General features: G+C 44.9%; 1 protein-coding gene across 1 annotated transcript in view; it reads right to left on the minus strand.

The window, feature by feature from the left end:
* Nucleotides 1-16,927, minus strand: part of ACSL5 (acyl-CoA synthetase long chain family member 5) — a 47,407-nt gene extending 30,480 nt beyond the window's left edge. The window contains exon 1 of the mRNA XM_012803625.2: nt 16,751-16,927. The gene's annotated coding sequence lies outside the window, so the exon portion shown is untranslated. The remainder of the gene's footprint in view (nt 1-16,750) is intronic.
* Between the last annotated feature and the right edge of the window lie 4,315 nt (nt 16,928-21,242).

Consider the following 21,242-nt stretch of genomic DNA (forward strand, 5'->3'; position numbering starts at 1 on the left):
TACCCCACCAGCCCCTCCCCTCGGCCTCCCTAACCTTACCCCACCAGCCCCTCCCCTCGGCCTCCCTAACCCTACCCCACCAGCCCCTCTCCTCAGCCTCCCATCTGGTAACATCTTAGATGGGCTTCCTCCCTTTGCCCCAAGCCCACCCACAAATTAAGAAATCCTTACCGGTACCCTCCTTCTCCACTATGAAAACAAACTCTTACACTGAGGACTTTTGCTCTTTTCTTTCAGATGGCAGATTTACATTTTAAAAGAAGACTTGCCAATCAGTGTCCCCAAAATAGGATCTAAAGGTGAAAATGTCTGTTCACTTGTGGTAGGGAGGCAGGAGGGTGCATAGCCTGGCAGGTAACACAAGTGGGGAATGGGATACAGAATCCATGACCTGTCTTAGGGGGGCAGGCGCTGTCAATCCCAGCTGATTGTTACCACATAAAAGTGGGTCCAGGGTCACCAGGTCACACCCCTGCTCCCAGATAACCCAGAAGACTGAAGTTTTGTGAAACCTCAATTTTAAGATATGGCAAGTTTTAAGAGTCTGGTATGAGACAAACAAGAATACATCTCCTAGTTTAATTTGGACCATGGTCTGTCAATTCTTGAGCCCTTGTCTTTTTAGATAGATTTCAGTCATACTGCCCACAGATAGAATGAGACTGACCACCTCATTACAAACAAGGGAAATATTTATACATTTCAAGGCCACAGTTTTATGAGAATGAAAACACCTTGCCTACACTGGCAAGGGACTTTATTTGCAGAAGACACTGAAGGATGTGTTTGTCAACTGCAATGACCGCTCACTCTCAGAGTTTGCTGTCACTGACCAGCTGTCCGCACAGAATTCCAAATGGCTCCTTCTTGCGCTCTACGTTAAAAAAAAAAAAAAAATTGAGATAAAACCTATGCAACACAGAATTGATCATTTTATTTTTCCCTATTTTTATTTTAAAATATGAAGGGGGTTTTGGCTACATGAATTGTTTTTCTAATGCTTGAGTCGTGGCTATAACAGTGCCCATCACCCTAATTGTACCTATTAGGTAGGGTTTTTTTTTTTTTTTTTTTGGCTGGGGCTGGGTTTGAACCACCACCTTCAGCATATGGGGCCAGCGCCCTACCCTTCTGAGCCACAGGCGCTGCCCCCAATTATTAGGTAGGTTTTTGCCCCTCTCCTCTCTCCCTCTTCTCTCTATCCCTGCTTGATTTCCTTTGAGTTTTAATATTTTTTCTTTTTTCCCCCCTTTTCTCTCTCTCTTATTTTTTCCATTGAGTTTTATTTCTCTGTGTGCACATGTGTGACTGTTGGTTAGCTCTAATTTATACTATGGGGTACTACTCAACTACGAAAAAGGATGAATAAATGCCTTTTGCAACAATTTGTGTGGAACTAGAGACCACTATCCAAATGAAGTATCTAAACAATGGAAAGAACAATGCGACCACCACATGTACTTGCTACTGAATTAGCCATTTTATAAGTTTGTGTATCCATTACCCCTAGTTAGTCCCAAACATTTTCATGACCACTGAAAGGAAACTCTATGCCCATCAGCAGTCATTCCCCTTCCCTCCTCCTCATCCCCAGAGGAAGCATTAGTCTGCTTTTTGTTCCTATGGACTTAGCTGTTCTAAATACTTCATGTAAATGGAATCATGTAAGTGTGACTTTTTGTGTCTGCATTCTCTCACTTAGGATAGTGTTTTTAAGGTTCATTCATATCAGTGTGTCATTTTTTTTTATGGCTAAAAACAATCTTATTGTGTAGATAGATCATATTTTGTCCATCCATCAGTTGAGGAATAATTGGGAGGTTTCCACTTTGGGCTATCATGAGTAGGTTGTTATGAATATATATATATATATATATATACATATATATATATATATACACATATATTTATATATTTTCTCTTTTTGGGACAGAGTCTCTGTTTGTCACCCTCAGTAGAGTGCTATGGCATCATTGGCTCACAGCAACCTCAAACTCTTGAGCTCAAGGAATCTTCTTTCCTTAACCTCCCAAATAGCTAGGACTACAGGTGCCCACCACAACGCCTGGCTATTTTTAGAGACAAGGTCTCACTCTGGCTCAGGCTAGTCTCGAACTCGTGAGCTCGGGCAATCCACCTGCCTCGACCTCCCACAGTGCCAGGATTCTAGGCATGAGCTACCATGCCTGGCCTGTTATGAATATTTGTATACTAGTTTTTGTTTGGACACCTTTTCCCAATTCTTTGCGGCATATCATTGGAGGAATTGCTAGGTCATATGGTAAATTTATATTTAATTCTCTGAGGAACTATCAGACTTTTTTGACAATGGCTGCATCATTTTACATTTTAACCAGTTATACTAAGTGGACTCCAATTTCTCCATAGCCTCACAAATGCTACTACTTTCTGGGGTTTTTTTGTTTGTTTGTTTGTTTGTTTAAATAGCCATCCTTATGGCTATAAGATGGCATCTCATTGAAGAAATGTCTACCCCCGTCCTTAACCCATTTTTTAATTGAACTGTTTGACTTTTCATTGTTGAGTTATAAGAGCACTTTATATATTCTAGATATTGGATCCTCACCATCACCATTATTTGTAATACTTTCTTCCATTCTGTAGGCTGTCTTTTCACTATCTTGATAGTCTCCTTCTTAACGCCTGCTATACTTTTAACCTTACCCTATTACTGCTAGAGAGGATTTGCAATTATACCATTTAGTTCTTTCACCGTTTAGATGGGAGAAACTAAGGGCCTCAGAGAAGGGATTGGGTCATACCACTTCTGGATCGGAAAGCTGTGGTTACCGCTGTAACCTTCAGAATCTGGTAGCACTTTCAGATGTGCTAAGACAAGTGAGAAGAAAAAGCCACCACCCTTCTTGTCACATATCCTGTGTAATTCAAATGACCATTCTGGTTCAGTTTCCAACACAGAACTTCCTGCAAGCAATGGTGTGATGGCATTTCCTCTTCTCTTTAACATCACTTCTAGTTGGGAAAAAATAGGTTAGGGAGAAGTGAAATAGTGTTTTAAAAAAAGAGGAAAGGGAAACCTCGGGTTTCACATCATCTACAAATAGTTGGGCAAGCCACAGTACATGTTAGGATGCCCACATCAGAAAGATGACTCCGCTTGCTGACGTGATGAGGGTGACATGCCTTGGCCACAGACCCCAGGAGGTCCGTTTGTCTGCCACCCTTCCCCTTGGCTCCTTCCAGGATGTGCCCCTCCTCTGTGGTGTGGAAGTCCGTCGGCAAAACCACTCATCTCCTGGCTCCAAAGGTGTTTTATCACTATCAGTCATTCCCCTTCCCTCTTCCCCATCCCCAGAGGAAAGCATTAGTCTGCTCTCTGTTCCTATGGATTTAGCTGTTCTGAATATTTCTACATTTTATCTAAAGAACACCTCTGCTTTCCTACTTCTGTGCAAGTTTCCTGGACCAGTCTCGGTATCTAGGTTCTGACCAATCCCATATTCAGCTTTGGATGTGGCTCCTTTGTGGATTTGGGTGCATTTCTTCATTTAGTCTCCCTTTCTTGGGATAAAGTCCCTAAGTGGCCTCAACTACTTGAGCATTTGAATTTTGGGTCTTTGTTTATTGCTATGAATCTTTCAGGTTATCCCTATAGACTGAAAATCATGTTCTTGAAACAGTCCTTGTTTTGTACTTTTCCTACATACACTCCACTCAGAGCCTCATCTTAAAGTGTGTTCCCACCACGGAGCCTCTGTGTTCCCGCTTCCTGTTTCCCAGAACACTTCCCCAGATCTGAAGTGGTTGTGTGTTGCTTGTAGGCTCCACCTCACGTCACTTCTCAGAAGCTTTCGGGCCGCCCTCTCGAATGTGGCCTTTTCTTTCCCAGTCACTGTCATGGGCCCTGCTCTCTCTTCTCCATGACACTGTTCACTATCTGAAATAGTCTCAGCCCCTCATTCTCCATTGCTGTCACTGAGCTGATGTGCCAACTGGAATAGGGATTTTTGTTTTGTTTGCTGCCAAGCCTGCACCATGCCTGGCACACAGTAAGCTTTCAAAGACTGGTGCTTGAGTAAACGAACAGTTTTCTAATTCAGAATTGGCCTACTCAGTTTAGAAGAGTTAATCCATTTTTTCACCATAGTAAAACAACCTCCACCTTCAAATGCCTAAATCCTAGATCATCAGAAGTCACTCTGGCTTATCCCCCTCTTTGGAGGTCAAACGACCCTTACACCTGGGTCCCCTAAGACCATCCTGCATATCAGATATTTCCATTACGATTCATAACAGTAGCAAAATTACAGTTATGAAGTAGCCACAAAAATAACTTTATGGTTGGGGGTCACCACAACATGAGGAACTGTATTAAAGGGTGGTGGCATGAGGAAGGTGGAGAACCACTGCTTTAGATAATTATTCCCAAATGAACACTTGGGCAAGGTATTGGATTAGGAATGGTGGATGATGAAAAGGGTGTATTTCTAACACACATCTAGATAAGGCTACTACTCCAGGCTGGGAGGAATCAGGATGAAGTCATCTACATTGGTTAAGTGGGCAGATAATCCAGCCAAGAAATAAATCATTCCATTACCCGGGTTTTCTGGAATTCTAAGGACAATAAGGCAAACTATCTCTGCTTATAAGTCTGGAGAATTAATTCTTTTCTGTGCAATAATGACATAGAAATCGCAATGATAAGCTTAAGAAAAACCTTCCTTCTAGAAAGTGGCATACATTCGTTAGGATTTAATTGGCTTCTCTGTTCTCTTGCATGTATGGGCTCATCCTATGGTGATAGAAAGCTCATTAAAGGGAGACCAGAGTCCCCAGGTTCCATCACCCAATTAGTTCACACATTCTTCCATCCTAGCAATGATTTACTGCATCCTAGAGATGATGCCAAAAAGCCTTTACAACTCATAATGACTCCGGAGGCATTTGCGTGTTATTTATGAGGCTGTATTTGAAAGTTTTGATTTCTGAGCTGAGCTCTCAATTTCTAACCCAGCCTTTACTGTTATTTTCCTCAAATTCCTGCCACCCTCCAATTAAGAGGCCTTCCTCTCAATCTTTAATCACATAGTCAGTATTTCTAGACAAACCCCAAAGGTATGACAAAGGTCAATAGGACATTATAAACCAAATAGCATCATGAACCTACCTGGAAAAAAATCTGTTAACCTTTTCCTTAATAAGCAATGAACTTGAACAAGGTATGTGTTCTGTTGCAAGATCCTTAACCCAATTTCCTCGGGCTTTTTTAACCTTTTCTTATACTAGTTTACTTTTCAGTATCACAGGTAGTTTTTGGGAAATAAAAATAACATGATTTGAGACAATCAATTATCCTGTTTCACAAAAATCAAATAGTCACAGAAAAGCCTGATATGGAAAAACATTGTTCCCAAGGAGAGCGAATCTCAGCTGCTCAAAGCTGTTTACAATGATTCAAAGATCAAAAGTGTCAAGATTCTGTTAGAGCTGAGATAAAAATCTGTAGTCCTCTCTCCCAATCAAAAGCCAAACCAAACCAAAACAAACCAGCTGAGAGGAGGAATCCTAAAGACCCTCTTCAGAAATAAGAGTCAACTAGTACTTTTCACTTTTATAATTACTGAACTAATTCAGTGAGGTGGTCAGTTATCAAAACGAGTACCCAGAAAGTCAACAGATTTCTCATATTTCATACAAATGATTAATGTAGAAGTCATGGGAAAGATGTCATTTGCAATAGTGTATGTACGAATAAATATGTAAAACTTACATTACAAAGTTTAGATGTGTGTGTCTCAAAGGAAGTCTTACAAAAGGGAAGCATATGCCTAAAGTAGTTTAGGGCTCTATCTTCTTAAATGTAAATATACGTTTAGGCTACCCTAATAAAGAACAGTAGAATGTTCTTGGGAACTAAAAGTCTAATTCTGAAATTCACCCAGAAAAATAAAACTTACACGACAAGTCAGAAAATTTTTTAAAAATAACAGGAATTGGGAGGTGGCAGGAAGGCAAACATTACCAAATTTCAATATTTATTTCAGGACTGTTAAAGTTTTCTACTGGTCATAAATAGACAAATCTGCTTAATGAAATAATCTGGAAGTACACCTAGGAGGTGCTATCATCATTATTATCATAGACTAACCTGCATTTTCAATCAAAATAGATTTTTTTTCACTTACAATAAATATACTGAGGCTAGCCATTCAGAAAGAATATGTAACGGTAACTGCTCCCTTGCAACAAAACTAAGTTGGAGATGGATTAAAGGCACATATAAAATAAAAACCATGAGACTGTTTTGAGGGAAAAAGGTATGAGAAAAAAATTCTTTTATAATCTTGGCATGGGAAACATTCAAATATGAAACGCAAAATCTATAAATTTTGATAAGTTTGATTACAGAAACATTTTTAAAAATATTTGTCTTATGGAAAAGACACCAGGGGCAAAGTCAAAATATAAATTGGGATAAATATCAAATCCCCAGGATGGGAAAAGAGCTAGTTTTCTCAATAGTGAACTCTTAGAAGTCAATTAAAAACAAAATAGAATGCAATAAAACATGGATGGAGGGCATGTCCAGAAAGTTCACAGCGAACAACCAGCTTATTTCCAATTAGGAAAAGAAGTTCAACTTTGCTTATAGTTTCTAAAATGCAAACTTAAATGGGAGCCTTTTCCCCATGCAGGAGATCAGCATTGACAGACAGTGAAAAATGCAATGGTAATTGTAGCAATGTGAAGTTGGTGCAGCCCCTCAGAGATGTGCCTTCTCATTGCCTTCTGTCACAATTTAAAATGTATGCTCTTTGACCTAATTTATGATTTTATCATCAGTTTATCTTGTAGAGAGACACTTGCTCAATAAACTACGTCGCAAATGACATGTGACGTGCTGGTTAAGAATGTGGGCTCTTGAGTCATACTCCTCGGGTTCAACACCTGCTTGGTCATCTTTTTCATGCCCTTGGACAGATAACTATGCCATTTCTGTAAAATGGCAAGAATGATAGTTCCCTCCTGAAGCTGTCCTCATGATTAAAATGCATAAAGTGCTGGGTGGTGCCTGTAGCACAGTGGTTACAGCGCCAGCCACATACACCAATGCTGGTGGGTTCAAACCTGGCCAGGGACAGCTAAACAATGACAACTGCAACAAAAAAATAGCTGAGCATCGTAGCAGGCGCCTGTAGTCCCAGCTACTTGGGAGTCTGAGGCAAGAGAATCGCTTGAGCCCAAGAGTTTGAGGTTGAGTGTGTCATGGCACTCTACCCAGGGAACAGCTTGAGACTCTGTCTCAAAAAAAAAAAAAAAAATACATGAAGTGCTTAGAAGCATGCCTGGCATAGACGTATAAGTATTAGCTATTATATTCACTGTCATCAGTAAAGCTATAGGACAATTCCTGATGCAGGAGCCCAGGGCAGCCTTCCTGGATAGGGCAGTCACCAAAGGATAGCTCTTCTGTGCAATGGAACTCTAGCAGACATTAGAAAGAAGAAAGCAGGTCTGAACGTACTGATGCAGAAAGGGCTCCACACAGTCTACTGCCAAGTAGAAAGAAAAAAGATTACATGAACAGTGTGTACGGCACCCTCTCAATTGTGATGAATTATATATGTGTTTGTGTTTCTGGAAGGATAATCCTTATAGGAAAAGATAGGTGGAAGAGGAGAAATCATGACTGGATTTTCCAGAAAGTTTGGGGTATTCAATCTTTTAGTCGAAAGATCCGGAAAGGCTTGACTCTGCACCAGGCCTTGTTCCAGATGCTGGGGATACAGCAGTAAAAACCCTAGTCCCTGTCCTTGTGGGATCTTGTCCCATAGGGAGTTTATAATAACCATACTGGATAGTTCTATGGAACATCAACAACAAAATAACAGGGAAAGAGGACTGGGGTTAGGGAGGTTAGATAAGTGCTCACCGGGAAGGCCATGCTTGATGGTGTGTGCTGCCTACCCTGAAATAGGCATGCTTTAGGCAAATGCCATGATCCCACCTCTGACTCAGGCACCTAAGTTAGAAAGTTCCACCCCTTTAGTTGGTGGCATTTCATGTGAATGCACCTGAACACACCTCAGCTTTGTTTCTTTAAGCAGAATCCTCCCACCTCCCATTGTGTGAAATGCTTTTCAGACACAGTAATCAGCCTGACAGCAGCTCTGGGGGTGGAACATTTTTCATTCATTTCTCTAGCTGATAAGAAGTAAGAACAAAGGCAAAGGCTGAGTCACAGGGCCAGAGCGGCCCCCAAAGTGCATCTTTCAAGTTTACTCCAAGTAGCTGGAGAAGAGAGGCTGGCATAGTATTCTGACCTACACCCTGCAGATAACTTCTCATCCAATCAGCAGCGCTCAGGTGCTCAGGCCACTGCCTTCCAATAGCCATGTCTCCAGGCAAGCAGGAAAGGGCCTCCTTATCTATCATCTCCCCAGAGACATGCTGGCAGGGAGCAAGGGAGACAACATTACCAAAGGGAGCTCTATTAAAACATCAGTCAGTGGCTAAGTAGTCATTTCCATACCAGGGAAAGATTCCATTTGATTGCTTAAATAATTAAAAAAAAACTGATTGGTGATATTAACCTCATACATCTCTCTTCCTAGTGCAATTGCTAGGCCAGATACAACAGCCGTAATTTGAAAGGCAGCTGGCGGACAAGGGCTGAGAGTCTAGGCTAGAGACAGGTTTCCAGGAGCACAGCAAGCTTGCCGTAAATAAATCATTAGGGCAGTTGGTGCCTATCCACAGGCGATAGCTACAGGAACCAGGGGACAGGAGGGCTGTGAGAAGTGCAATAAAACTAGCTCTTTCCTCAGGTTGGGGTCTCAGTGGAGTTTCCTGTAACTCCATGGATATCTCTGGGGTGAGAGGCCTCCTAGCCTGTGGTTGCTACTGTACGTGGCACGGTACCAGGATACAATGGGAAGGCATTAGTACTGAGCCTTTTGTTTTTGCTCCCCATTGGCACATGTTGAGAGAAAGGCAATGGGGAGGGGAGTCTGTTGAAAGAAGCAGGTTGTAGAATTCAATCCTGTAAGGAACACAATGTGCTTCTAATTGCACGGGGACAGAGTCTGCCAAGTCTTCCTCAAGAATGCCACAGCTTCATGCTACGAGAAGGGCAGCACTAAGCAGCCCACCCAGAGTAAGGTCAAGGTTCACTCATCGTGTTCACTCATCAGTTGAGTATTCAAGCACCTGCTGTGTGCTGGGCAGTGGTTCAGCATGCAGAGAGCATGCTTAGGTTCCTGGTCTAACGGGGGGTATTACCTACTCTCCATTCACTCACGTACTTTGAGACTAGTGCTCTGTGGGATGATTCCCAGCTTTGGCAGCACTTGGTGGGTGGGGGGAACCCATGTCTGTGCTCTCTGCACTTTTAATTTACTTATACATTTACTTTCAGTAAGGCAAACAAAACTTAGACCTGTGTGTCTAGCATTGTGCCATGTGCAGAGGGACAAACACTTAGAAGATATAGTTTCTGCTCTCTGAGGACTATGGATTGATTTAACACTAACAACTCCTATGGAGTGACGCAGTGTATGGGATGAACTCATGGGTTTGAAGAAGGGAGTGGCCAGTGTAGACTGGGGCGAACTGCAACAGCTGTATGGAGCACTGGACTTCGAGGATTTGTGACCCTTGCTGCCCTGGCTTTATTTTCCAGGGGCGGTCAAGGATGATGACCCCACTAATGATACTAAGGGCTGGTAAGGTCCTGCCTATGCTTCCAACCAGGGTCCCTGCCACCAAACCATCTTTCTCAACTTTAATTTGTGTTTCTCATCCTCTTTCTTCATGGAAAGACCAATCATGGCATTGGGTTGGATGAACCTAAGTGGAAGGGGTAAACCGGATACTCAGATGTGCCCGGGGCACTAAAGTGGGGGTAAGTATGACATTTAGGGGAGGGAAATAGAGAAGAGGCATTTCTGATGGAAGTAGAAGGTCTACCTTTAGTTGACAGGGAAAACAGAAAAAGCCCCCAAGAAGGGCTGAATGAGACAGTGTCTGGGGCCTGGTGTAGACATTGTACCGCTGGGGTGATTTCATTCATAAACACCAGGGGACCTTGGCCTTGGCCGGTTGAGCTAAGTGGCATTTAACAGGAGAACCCTTGTTAAGTCAAATACCAACAGCCTCTTAACTCAGTTCATTGAGATACCATAGGGTGCTGACAGGAAGCGACAAACCCCACTCCAGTGCAGGATGCATATTCAACCTTGACCCACCACTCTGCTTCGAACAAATGACAGTCCATGGCTCTACCCAGAGGAGAAGCTTGTCTCTGAACATCCCTAAAGGGCACCAGCCTGCTGCTGACCAAGCGAATTATGAGAGCACAGAGGTAAAAGAACCAGTATCAGAAGGCCCCTGGGTCTGATAAGAGGGTCTGTAAAAAGATAGGCTGGACAAAGTGCTAAGACCCCGTCACCATGCCAGGATAAAGAAGGGGTGAGGCAGCAGGTTGTGAAAGAAGCCTTCTTTCCTTGGTTCTCTGCAGCATCGGCCCTCGCACTGCCCCATTAGACCAATGGTCAAGAGTCACAGATTCAAAGTACAAACTACAAGTTTATTGCCAGAAGTCTCATGTCCAGGGGCTGGCAAGGCCTCTCCAGACATTTATCATAGCAACAGCTTTGCTGCTTGCCACATGTGTGGTCTTGGGGACAGTCCCTTGAAGTCACTGAACATCAGGTTCCCTCCGCGCACATGGAATTGGCAGGTGACAATGCCCAGGTCAAGGGGACATAGTGTGCGGAACTTCTGATACACTGCCAAGCATGTGGGGAGCTCTTAGCAAAGACTAGCTCCACGTATCTCACTTTTCAAGTGCAGGCCAATATCTGATGTTCTATTATGAGATGCACTCCCCCCCCCCAAAATGATCATGGTTTGTGTACACCACTTGCCCTTCTACGAATGTGCAGAGGTCTTCACAACTCTTGTTTCAGTTTAAACAGAGCACTTCTAGTTGGAGGAGCTGTAGTCTATCTCTGCCCTAGCCAGCTCCCCGCCCCCCTCCACATCCTCCTATAAGCCCCTCACAACCTCACAACCCTTAGAGTAGCATGGAGATCAAGAGATTTACCAGCTCCCCCCAGAAGGGTTCATACTATGGCCTGGCCACAGCAGCACATGGGTGGTCTGACCTTTCAAACTCCAGAACTCATGTATTTATTTAAATAAAAGGAACTAAGGCTTGGCATCTGTGGCTCAAGTGGCTAAGGCGCCAGCCACATACACCTAAGGTGGCAGGTTCAAATCCAGCCCGGGCCCACTAAAACAACAATGATGGCTGCAACCAAAAAATAGCTGGGCGTTGTGGTGGGTGCCTGTGGTCCCAGCTACTTGGGAGGCTGAGGCCAGAGACTCGCTTGAGCCCAGGAGTTGGAGGTTGCTGTGAACTGTGATGCCATGGCACTCTACCCAGGGGGACAGCTTGAGGCTCTGTCTCAAAAATAAATAAATAAATAAAAAATAAAAGAAACTAAGAACCTGGGGTGTCAGATTCTGCGCCAGCAGGAAGAGCTACTGAGAGAGTCCCTTTCTGACTTTACGATGTATAGTCATAGAGGGAAGAAAAAGACCCAGATGCATTTACAGTGGAATTTCGTATAAGAACAATGACGGCTGAGCTCACAGCCTCTGGGGACACATTGTTCTGCCAGTCATGACAGTCACTCCTGGCTGCACCTCAACTGAGGGTAAGGGCATCTGTGGGCCAGGCATATATGACAGACATGAGTAGACACAGCATTTTGGTTTCTAAAACATTGCCAATCCTGATTGGGGAACACACCTGTCTGGATGTGGGAGGATATTTTTTTTTAGGTTTAATTTACATTTCAATTTACAATTAACTATTCAAATCACAATTAACTATTTTAAAGTGAACAATTAAATGACATCTAGTATATTCACTATCTTGTGCAACTGCCACCTCTATCTAGCTCCAAAACATTTTCATGGCCCTCCCAAGCAAACCTTGCATGCACCCAGTAAGCAGTTGCTCCCAATTCCACTCTCCTCTCTGTCCCAGGTAATGACCAATCTGCTTTCTGTCTCTACAGATTTGAGGTGGAGGGATTTTCAAAAAAGAAATTTCTTCCATTTTGTAATTCTTTGGCCATGCCCTAAACTAGACTTACCAGAAATTGAGGCGCAGCTCACCTTTTGGAGCTAAATGAGCCAAAGTTCAAATTACAGATCCAGCGTATCCAGTTTCTTTACTTCTCAGCCTGGATTGTCTTGTCTATAAGACAGTATGTACTTCATAGACAAAAGATAAAAACCCCATAAAACCTAATCATGGGCTGGTGCCTGTGGCTCAGTGGTTATGGCACCAGCCACATACACCAGGGCTGGCAGTTTCCAACCCAGCCCTGGCCGGTTAAACAACAATAACGACAACAACAAAAATAGCCGGGTGTTGTGCCAGGCACCTGTAGTCCCAGCTACTTGGGAGGCTGAGGTAAGAGAATTGCTTGAGCCCAAGAGTTTGAGGTTGCTGTGAGCTGTGACGCCAGGCACTCTACAGAGGGTGACATAGTGATACTCTGTCTCAAAAAAAAAAAAAATGTTCAAGAAATAATAGCTGTAAACTTTCTAGTTCTAGGAAAATGTCAACCTTGAAACATGTGCCATAAAAATGTAAACTGAGTACCTGCCCGAATCACCACACATAAACCTCTCTTTTACACATAAAATTTTCTGGGTGATCTGAAGGAAGGCTAGTACCACATGAGAGTGGAAGAAGGGCAGTTTTTAGCACCCGACTTCCTGCAGCTTCAAATTCCAGTTTGACAACTTGCTTGCTTTGGGACCTTGGGGAAATTGCTTCACCTTTCTGAGCCTACTTTCTCAACCATGAAAGGGTGAAACCATCTACTCAGAAGATAGTCTTGATGAAAAATGTTGCTACCTTGCTGACCTTGTCTTTTCTCTTTCCTCCCTAGACTGGCAGCCTCCGTGCAGGATCTGTGGCCCAGTGCATGCTGACCTCTTGGGTATGCGACCATACACTGATGCCGTTGTAGGCGTCTTTGCCCTCAGGTAGTTGTAATTTAGCCTGAGAGAGAAGACTACTTCAGGTCAAGACCTAGACACTAGACAAAAGCATGGCTGAAGTGTTTGATTTGATCTAGATTAAAAAGTGTTTAAAGAAAATAACTAAAGCTGAAGCCATTTCTCTAGGGCAGAGTTTTCCAACTTTTTTTGTCTCATGGCACACTCGAACCTATAGTTAAACCTCTGTGACACACTTAAATTATGTTGATTAAAAAAAAAAGTAAAAAGAAGAATATACTTACTGTTATTTGAACTTCTTTCAAAAATAATTTACTTCATGATCTTTAAAATTTTTCATGGCACACATAAGATCCTCTTGTGGCACACCAGTGTGCTGAAAACAACTATTGTAGGGTATGCCTGCTCTGAATTTTGCTGGTGTCTCTACCACCAGCGTGTTAGCACATGTCATTTGCCTATCTATGTTACCTTTCTGTCCTAGAAAGCATTTGCACTTACGACTCTTGTTTTATTTATATTTTTGTTCCTTTTATTATGCCAAATACACAGGCAGTGGCTACAAAAACACTACCTTTGCAAGACATACTCCACATTCATCTCAAATACTGGTCAATCACTGGGCACCAACACACAGTGACCCCATGCCTGAATATGGAGGAAGGAATCGTGAAAAACAATGCTCCATGTGTAATAAATGAAATCAATCTTTTACTTAAGTGTTTAAGACTCTGCCTGTTTTATAGAATACCAATCACCTATAAGACGGAGCCATAGATTCAGTCCCACCTTTCAGACCACCAAAAAAGTTGATCCCCACAGACGGTAATAAGCCCCAACCACGGAGTTCCTTCCCAGTGTTCCCTGAAGGTCCTTGAGGCTCACCTTAGATTTAACTTGTGGCCCAACCTGTTAATGTCAATCCAGCCTCATGTGGAGACCATTCCATCAATCTCCCCAACTCATCAGTCTCCTCTGTCAGCTCTTATCACAGGAAGGAGGAAAAGACGGGCATGAAAGCTGAGGGCAAACCCCCAGCCCACCGAGGAGCTGTGCCAGGTGCTCAGACTCACAAAAGAGGTCTCTGTTGTGGTTTGCCTCTTCCAGGAGAGGTGGGAGAAAGTCTAGTTCATGCTTCTCCTGGCACAGAGGTCTGAAGCTGTCCCTTACAGACCTCAAGGACCGTGATGGGCAAATGGGACACAGCAAGCCCTAGATCCCCAGATGCTTCTCTGAATGAGGGGTCAGAATGCCCCCCCCACCAACCAGCCTCTATCACATGCTCACAAGACCCCCTTGCTGAATAACACACCCCGAGACGGTCCCCTTACCCTGGGAAGGGGCTGCATCACTTGGTGCTTCCAGAGAACGGGGCTTCCTGCCTCTGAGTTCTTCCTGGCACATGAGCCCCCCGTCTGTCTTCTCTCACCCCCGGTTCCTCCAGGGACAGCGTGGCTTCCGAGAGTCCATGCAGGCAGACGTCCCGGTTCAGAGCATCCCAGTGCTGCCCTGCTCTGAGTCAGGCCATGCTGGGCTTGCTAACGTGCCGCACTTGGGGACCTCACTTCCTGGTTTTTCTTTCACAAATGAAAGTGGAAGTGTTCTGACCAGGAGGAGAGAAGCCGCCAAAGCTGCCCTGGCTGGTTTTCAAAGCCTCAACCCCAGCCCCTGAGAGCTAAACAAAAGCCGGCTTACATCAACACACCTCACCCTGTCCTCCTCTATCCAAGACTACCTCTAAACGACACAAAAACAAACAAACAAACCAAAAAAACCCTCAAATAAAATGACTCGAGGTTCCCCCTCAGACCACTAGTGTCAGAGAGGCAGAGGTGACATTGTTCCCTGTTGGATTCACAGAACAGGAAGGTCCAGCTGGAGGGCACCTCAGCCCTCACATCCAAGCATGTAATGCCTGCCTTAGACCCCAAAGCAGATCTGACAAAGTCAAGAATAACCGAGTCAATAAATAAACAAGCAAGTCAGGAATGATGAGGACATTGAGTTGTTAAATAGACACGGTGCTTGTTCCTTGGACACATCGGCTCAGAATTTAAGTTAAAAATATTTCCTGCCACCTCTCTCATGCCCCAGAATTACTAGGACCTGTAGTAGTCTTGCTTGATTCACCCAAGGCTGTGGCCACAGAAGGGCCCTGGAGCTGCCACCCTCAGATCTGGAAGTCAAAATAACAGGTTCTCCTGCCTCTTCCCCGCCTCCCTGACACCTCAGAATTAAGCAATGCTTGCCGTAGCCTGGGTCTCCCCCTCCAAAGGTCTCAGGGAAGTACAGCATGAGCCTGGCTCTTTGCTAGAGCTGGGTTAGGATTTGTTCTCTCTCCAGGGAGGAGGCTCTAAAAGCCTGCAGCTGAAGAGGCCCGGCGAGCTGTGCCACAGTCTCAGGGAACTCAGGAGCTGATCCTTTGGCCTCATGGGAGCCCCTTCCAGACACGTGATAAAAGCGGAGGACAGGAAGATGAAAGGTAGCTCCGGCACTCAGTTTCGAGTCCTCCCATGGCTGGAGGAGTACTTGGATTTTGCTTACTTCCAGGGGCTCAGCCCACCAAGAAGCAACTTCTTCAGGGGAGAGCAGAGGACATCAGAGTGAGTGTGGAGTCTCAACCACTCTGATACCGTAGCTGGCTTCTCCAGTGAGTGCCATCTTCCTTCACCAACCAGAGGAAGGGTTCAGGGCCGGGAAAAGATGACGTTTTTTTGTCAGTCACCTTCAAGATTGAATGCCCAAGTTCAGAAAGGTCTAGAGTCAGTAGTGTCCAACCTTTTTTTTTTCTCTGCCACAGATTGGAAGAAGAAGGGTTGTCTTAGGCTGCATGTTCAATATGCAAACAGTAAAGGAAGCTGATTAGCAACAAAAGGGATTCGTGCAGATTTTTCAAGATATCGGATGCCATAGATAAGCACAAATAGTCCTCACAAAATCAGCATGAGGCCCCTGGGCCACTGGTTGGTCACCCCTGATAGGTCATTCTAAAGCTGTCACAGCTGCATTCCTATCTGAGTCTTTGTACACAGGAAGGACACCGTCAAGATTTCAGAGAATAATGGAAGGTTCTGGCAACACACAAGAATTCCACATTCCAGAGGCGCTGGAGAGTCAGACCCGTCAGGACTCAAATCCCAGTCTTGGCTGCTCTGTATAACAGCCCACAGACACGTTGTTCATCTGTGAAGTGGGAATGATCCCACCTACCTTACAGAAAGGCAAGAGCTGAGGAGCCATCTATCTCCCTGGAATACTCCCGAGAGCACCTAACAGATTATCTGCTAAGTCCCCTTCCCCTGCTCCCTTCCAAATGGGAACCACCAGCAGCAGCTGATGCTCTTCTAACCACACCAGGACAGAGAATGTCTGAGCAGATGCTCTTCTAACCACACCAGGACAGAGAATGTCTGAGCAGAAGATGGAGACCTACATCCTGGCCTTACCTAGTTTTAGTACATTTGGTGAAATGAATGTTCAATTCCACCTCCTGTTGGCATTCAGACAGCTCAAGTGTCTGTACCCCCTTTCCAATTGATTTTTTTCTCTGCCTCCTACACAAGTCGGCTGAGATTACTGCGCCACTAAATGTAATTTCACATTGTAAAAGAACCTTAGGCTGAGAATAGACAGATGCCCCACCTTCTTCCCCACATCGCCCCCCTCCCCACTCTCTCCTAGATCTATAAAACACAGAGCAGGTGGTATCATTGGCGCTTACCTTGTGGGAAGACGCTCGTTTCCTGAGTGCCGGGAGCGCTCCCCTCACAGCTGGCTGTGTTGGTTCAGCACCACATTCGGGCACCCCTACCCTTTTCACAGCTCCTGAGGTAGGGCCACTCCTGAGACCACAGTGTACTGTCCTGTGAGTGGCCGACAAGTTCCCCTGGAACCTTTGGACCTGTTGCAATAGAAGTTCAAAGGTAGCAGTTACCTGTTCAAACACTTGTAGTAACTCCTGACAGAGAGAAGTATAGGGTTTGGCAAAAGGTTAAAACAAGAGATTGTTATGCAATGGGCTTAAGAGGAAAAAAAAAAAAAAAACCCAAAACAAAACAGCCCTCAGCTCAGAAAGCTAACATTTAATAAGAGGAAGGGGTGGGGGGTGGGGCTAAACAGGGATTTGAATCTGCTTGGGACACAATTCTTGAGATTGTGATAGGAAGAGGAAGGTCTAGATAACCAGATGAAGAAATGCTCCTTGGGAGGCGGGTGAGAGAAAAATGAGAAGGCATTCTAATTGGCTCCAGCTGGAACTTTAAGATTCGGATCAAGAAGTCTGCATTTGAAGACCAGTGGTCTTCCAGAAGGGACCAGTGTCTCCTACAGAATTAGAACATCTCCAAGACAACCAAATAAGCCAACTCAGTCTAGAGTCTAGCATCTGTGTAGTGTGAGACAGGCTGAAGGGCACTGTGTTGAGTTAGAATGCAGAATCCTGAACGCAGCCTGCAGCACCCACGGCCTGGCCCAGCCCAGCCCAGCCCTTGACCCTGTGCGGTGTTGCTTCTGCACCGCAGCTCAGCCTGGCTTACTCTCTTTCCTTGCTGAAGTCACTAGTCACCACCCTCGATTCCAAAATCATTCAGACTGCAAGGCATCATCACTAAACAAAAATGATGGATAGAGATGGAAGAAGCCCTGCAGACGCGCACGACCTCTGTTTGACAGGTGAGACCAATGAGCCCTTTTCAGGTGAAAGAAGTCACCTGGAATCACACACTCAGCACTCAAGCCGGGAGCTGGCCCAGGGCCACAGGCAGACACGGCAGGGTGTCTGCCCCCACGTGGTATGTCAGCAGACCTTAGATCTTGCACACTTTCTGTGTATAGTATCTGCAGAAATTCAAGGAAATCCTCTCTTAGGTTTCTTCTTACTGAATTCTGTCAGGTGGCCAGTAATGAAAATCAGAAGCCAGGTCCACTTCCTCCTGCCTCTTGCGTGGAGGAGAGACTTGCACATTAACATAGAGGTCTTCTCAGGCCACATTCTCACCCGGGGCTTTAGGTGCATTAACTCTCGAAGGTCACGTCTTGCTACAGAGCCCTAGTCCTTCCTTAATACCTGAAAGAAAAGGGCTTCTAAGAAGTAGCTATAGAAGGGATAGAACTGGGCTGGAGTACCATTTGATTAGATTAATAATGCCAATTTTTTTTTCCCCCTAAAAGAAAGCTTAGAGCATTTCCAAAGAGAGTTGAAAGTGGGTCCCTCTCATGAAGGAGCAGAGGTGAGAGAGACCAATAATGCCAGATTGTGTTAAGGAGCAACCCACGAACACATTCTGACAGCACTTGCCAGAGAGCAAGATGCTCTAAGCCAGTGATTCATAACCTTTAGTAACCTGAAGAGCCTGTTAGAACATAAATGTCTGGGTCTGTGCCTAAGTTTCTGACTCAGTAGGTTGGATCTGGGGCCTGAGAATGGGGATTTCTAACAAGAAATCAGGTAATATGGCTGCTGCTTGTCTGGGGGGACCCCAGATGGACCACACTAGGAACAGTCTCTGCTTTAGGCAGCCATCTACTCTCAATGGGCCCAACTACAGAAATGTCACAAGGGATGCGTTTGGGGTAGTCTTGGCTATGGTGACCCTGCAGTTGGGAGGATAACTTGACCTAGAGTAGAACTCGCTACATACTCTAGGAGAGAGGCCAACCCTCAGAGCGGGGCTTTGGCCACAGCAGGTATTGGTAGTTACTGCCCCACTTGTTCTCTGTGTAGGTATCTATCAAAGCCGCACAGCGTTGTAGCATCACAACCCACGTGGGTATGAGAGTGTGTGTGCCGGGTACCTCATTGATCCAACAACCTTAACTTAACTTTTGAGTGTCCCAGAGACCCTAAGAGATGAAGGAGCTTCTTTAAGGTGATATATTGACTTAGTGAGAGGGCTAAATCTGCAACCAGGTCTCCCGTGCTCCAGCAGGCTATCCCATGTCCTGGTAAAACCACTGTCTCCTATAGTATCTCTCTTTAGAAAACGGGTTAGATAAGGCTTCTTCCCTACACTGTCTGTCCTCCTCTCTCCTCCCACAGCCATATCCATTTAGAACCCAATCCAAAAACAACTTCCCCTAGGTCTGGGTGTCTTGCAGCCCATGAAGGGTACAAACGTTCATTTTCTAAGGTCATCCATCGGCAAGGTGCCCGGGGTGTGAGGGGTCTGACTGACAGGACGATTCTGACATACTCACACATGCCGCTGTGATGGCCTGTGTGCGCGCCTTCCTTCTGCCAAGAACAAAGGAACCACAGAGTTCTAGAACACCAGAAGCTAACGTTCCAGAGTTTTGTAGCACCACCTAGAAAGAGCTAAGATACCTTTTAGATCATAAAAGGGGCTGGCAGCTCTGCAGAAGTAGAGTTTTAGATCGCAGAAACAGACAGAGGGTATGAGCGCCCAACTCCACACAGCCCCACCATGACATTGGGTAGCTACACCCAGCTGATGGAACACTTCTCAGACTGCCTCTTAGCAAACATGGGAGGTGGAAGTGGGAACAATTCTTTCAACATCCCGACCTTCAGTGGCTGCTTCATTCGACCTTCATGATTAACCTGGAAGATAGCTATGATTTGTACACAGAATAAAGAAGCTCAGAGAAAGCTCGTCATCTTCCTGAGACCCTCTAACTTGGTAACAGGGTGATGATGGTGGTGGTGGGGACAAAAGTTATTATCATTGTAATTATTTTTAGTTTTAGGCTCTTTTGCAAAGCCAAGCAATTTTGAGCTGGTCTCTGAGAAGCAGCCTTTCTTTAAGGAGCATGACAGGTTGCAAAGCAGACTTTATAGCAGTCTGAGGGGATGAGTCAGTTAGGTGTTACAATAAGTGTTATTTACAGGTCTTGGGGGATATTTCCAGATTCCAGACACCACTGAGCTTAATGAAGTCCTTGTAAAGGAAAGTGGAATGTCTCTTTTTGATAAAAACCTCTACCCTTAGAATCTGAAAGATTCCTATTAAACCTCTAGATTTTTTTTTTTTCAGATTAATATGAGGGTAGGAATGATTAGGTTACATCATTTGAGTTTGTTAGGGGATGTCAAGTTCCAGTGGAGCCCTTCACCCAAGTGCTGTACGCCCTTCCATTGTGCCCACTGGGTGAGAGCTTGCCAATCCCCCTGCCCTCCACTGGAATTTAATGTGTTTTTCTCTCATGCTGGTGTGTAGTTGTTTTATCTAATCGATTTCATATTAGTATTGGTAAACCTCTAGATATTTTGCTTGAGGGTATTTCCTTGGATTTAGTCTGTGGAACAGCCACAAGATAGTGGTGACCACAAGTGTGCGGGTGAGGGCAAAGAAGAAAAGACATGCAAAGGGCATGACGGGGCACAGGGGACACTCATTTAGGTTGGATCTTAGGCTGTTTTGATCCCTGAGCCAAGTCTTTAGAAGTCAAGCCTCATAACCCAAGGGAATAGAGAAGCAGAGTCCTAGAGCTATAGGCTGAATCTATTCATGTTAACTTAAGAATCCTGGATCAGAAGGAAAGCAGGTGAGCTGTCCCTCCCTAGAGTTCGCTGAATAGCAGGCAGAGTCGTGATGGCACGCAAGGGCAAAAGGAAAGCTGCGATGGCCTGACCTTTAGCTTCACACATGGCAGAACTGACTTTAGAAATTTATCCTCCCACTGAGATATGAGAAGGAAGGGACAAAGTTCCTAACAAAGGAGCCGTTATCAGAATTACATACCCACCCTTCCCCTGGTTATCTGATATTCAAAAGGCTAATGGCACCCAAAGTACAGCTTACAAGGCAGCGGACTAAGGTGCTTAGGCCAGGTGCTCCGTGAAGACCCATAGTGACGAAAATGACAGAGCACTTCCTGCGTGGTGGGGGCACTGTGCTAAGAGCTTCATCTGCAATATCTCACTTAACCTCACAACCATTCTATTAAAAAGTTCTTACTGCTGTTTGGAAGAAGAGGAAAGTCTAAGAGAGGGCAAGTAATGGGCTTAAGGTACGCGGTCAATAACTGGTAGAATCTCAGAGTCAAATTTTGACAGAGTGGCCTTGAGTGAGTGCAGAGCCCAAATCCATGATTGAGTACTGTCCATCCCATGTCCCTCAAGCAACCTGAGTACCGTCCATCCCGTGTCCCCCAGGCAACCTGAGTACCGTCCATCCCGTGTCCCCCAGGCAACCTGAGTACTGTCCATCCCGTGTCCCCCAGGCAACCTGAGTACCGTCCACTCCGTGTCCCGC

The sequence above is a fragment of the Otolemur garnettii genome, unplaced genomic scaffold, assembly GCF_000181295.1.
Source record: "Otolemur garnettii isolate 467f Iridium unplaced genomic scaffold, OtoGar3 scaffold00021, whole genome shotgun sequence".
Classification (NCBI taxonomy): domain Eukaryota; kingdom Metazoa; phylum Chordata; class Mammalia; order Primates; family Galagidae; genus Otolemur; species Otolemur garnettii.